Source organism: Egretta garzetta, unplaced genomic scaffold, assembly GCF_000687185.1.
Source record: "Egretta garzetta isolate BGI_Z169 unplaced genomic scaffold, ASM68718v1 scaffold156, whole genome shotgun sequence".
In the NCBI taxonomy this organism is placed as follows: domain Eukaryota; kingdom Metazoa; phylum Chordata; class Aves; order Pelecaniformes; family Ardeidae; genus Egretta; species Egretta garzetta.
In genome coordinates, this window is record NW_009260125.1 from 95,419 (window position 1) to 98,478 (window position 3,060).

Sequence of the window (3,060 nt, forward strand, 5' to 3'; positions counted from 1 at the left end):
TTCCCAGGAGCCTGTATTTTATGCATTAATGCATAGTCTCACATATTTCTGTACAACTTGGAAATTCTTTGCAAGTAGTCACTACTTTTTTGTCAATTTAAGGAAGGTCTTCCATTGTGCTTGTGCTTTAGAAATTAAGATTTTGTTAGAAGGCATTCAGTTTAAGATGTTTCACTTGGTAAGGGCTGGTTGAAAGAAAGGATTATAAAGTAGTTGAAGCAGTGGACAGGCCATGCTAGGTGGCCATAAATGGTTCAAATCCAAGGATATGGCTGTCATGAGTGTTTGACTATTCAGAAAGCAGAAAGCAACAAATAAGCCAAGGATTTTAGTAAGCCTTCAACAAGTCATTTTCTCTGTGCTGATATGTACAGTAATCTTAATAAGTCTTCCTGGTGCAACAGACCGTGAACTGAAGTTTATAATATTAACTTGTACTGTGTCATCTAAATCACCATATTCCTGCCAGAAGCACACTGCAAAAAAAGTTATGCAGTAAAAGACAAAGAACGGTGGTTGAGTCATACATGGGTCACTACAGAAGCATTTAAAAAAAAATGCTCCCAGCTAATGGTTGCGGTGCAGAACACCTTGATTTGAAAGTCATTCTTTCTGCCAGAAACTTCTGTAAAAAATAACAGGGTTTAAGGTTTGCAGAAGAGGTTAGAAGTTTAGGAGCTGGAAAGATGACTTACTAGAACTCATACATATTTTATTTCTTCTAATACCTCACTTTCCACCCCTCCAAAGCATCTTCTAATGGATTCTCAAGTGACCCTTGAGTCTTTAGTCTAGAGACAATTTTTAGTATTATTTTTTGATAGGATAAATCCTGTCATGCATCCATATGTCTGCTTTATTGAATGTTCCTAATGCTTTCTGGAAAATAGCACGTTTGTTGACAGCAATACTTTTTTGCTTTCAATTTCTTCAGTTAAACCTTTTGGAAGACTAATCCATACAGATTTAGGATCAAATTCTGATTTTGGTCACACTGCTATATAATGTCTTTTAAGTAGGTTTAACATTTAAATAGATGCCTGAAAAGAATGAATTAAGAGATCCAAGTTTCTATGTTGCTTCATCACTGTTGTGTCCTAAGTTGGGTAAGGAATCAAAGTGATATTCTCAGTACAACACAAGGAAAACTTTAACATATGGTAAACTTCCCATATGGTATTCCAAAAAGAAATTTAAAATGAAGCTTGATGAATACTTTGGCAAATTATGCCAAAATGTTGGGGGAGAGGGAGAGGGAGTGTGTTGGAAGGAATGGTGAGGCTGTTGGTAGAAAGTTTGGAAGTGGGGAGAACAAAACCCTCCTGTGGGCAGTCTTATGAGACACTTTGGCTTCTAAATGCTAGTGTCACATTTTCCCGTGTTAGCCTGGGATAAAATCTCTTTTCTTTTTCTCCTTACTGGCCTCTCAAATCCCACTTCTCTTTTATCCTGTCTAAGGGCATGTCTACAGCGACGCAGCATACGTTCACCCTGCGTAGCTGCAGGTAGCCTAGGCCATGGAAGCTGTGCAGCCCTGTCCCAGCCCAGCGCTGTGCCCGAGGAGACCAGCCCTGCCGGGAAGCCGGGCTGGCAGCGGGAGCACAGCTTTGAGCTGCAGTGGCTGCGTCGAGCTTCTGTCTCCTCGTGCTCCACTGTGCGCTGCAGAGGTGCTGGGCAGGACCTCTCCTCTCAGTCTGAGTGTGTAAAAGTTAGGCATATAAATTTCAGCCCCTGTGTTGGCATTGGAAAGAAACAGGCTGTCCAAACCCGTCATACTCCCCTCTCAGACATCTATTTCAGTATTGGACGATGGTACCCATCTCGCTGTATTAACTGCAGAGGGAGACCTGATGACTAGCTCAGACTGGACATCTGGCTCTTACCTAAAGATGAATCATATTTGTTTCATGTTAACATTTAATTTAATTTGGGGTTGTTTTAAATTTTAATTTTCCTTTTCTAATATCTGCAGCATTAATTCCCTGACGATTCAAAATGATGTTGAGGAGGCCTTTCAGAAATTAAAAGCTGAAAAAGAATGAAAGCAAGTAGTGTATGTTCGGTGGAAAAAGGATGAGGAATAAAGTCCTTTGTAAGAATTGCTATAGCCCAGGTGGTGCCCCACAGCCACAGAGAGCAGCCAGGCATCAGCCATCTCTCTGCCTCTGTGGCCTGTCTGGAGTTTGTAGCTTCAGCAAAATTAGACACAGCTATCTTAATTTGCATCAAAAAATACATGCCTTCAGTTTTGTAACTGTCCTAAAGGTATTTTGAGGGGAGTCTGAAATTTATACCCTTGCAGATAATAGAGCCACATGGAGTTCTGGTTTTTTACTGTTAATACAGAAGTGAAAGATGAGAAGTAAAGGAAGTGGGGAGAAAAATGGATAACAAGTAAAATAAAAACAATTTGATTTAATGACATGATGCCTTTTCTCTGTAACTGTCATTCCCTGTTTTATAAGTGTGGTATTTTTATTCAGTATTGTGCAGTGTAAGAGCTACAATGCTGTCTTATGTTGGGAGAAAAGAGTATGGGGAGAAGCAAACCGATTGATGAGAATCTAACAGCCTAATACCCCTATTTTTATACAGTAGAATCTATGAGATTGTAAAGTGATTGACTTAAAGAAAACCTAAGATTGTATTTCTGTAGGTGTGGTAAAAATCCTATTGGAATGAATCCCCAAGACTTTCCTGAGACTCACCAAAACATTTTAAAAACTCTTTCTGTAACAATGCAACAATTTTCTTTTTGTTCCAGTGTAGCGTGCTGCGGCTGAAGCCTACTAATGGGAAAACACTGTTAAGATATTTTGCTGCAAAGATGTTCATGTGCAAATCACAGGTTATGAAGCAGAGCAGCAGATTATCTGTGAGATTTGATCTTACCCATTCTCTGTAGGTATGTGTAGAATTAGAATTTCCAAACACAGTAAATTTACCAGTTGCATGGTCTGGAATGCACCTTCATAAACATGCTGGTTTTACAAATTGCTTTTAAATAGTGGCTTCAAATGCAGACGCTGGTGAATGATCTTCTCAGATAGCACCTCAGCA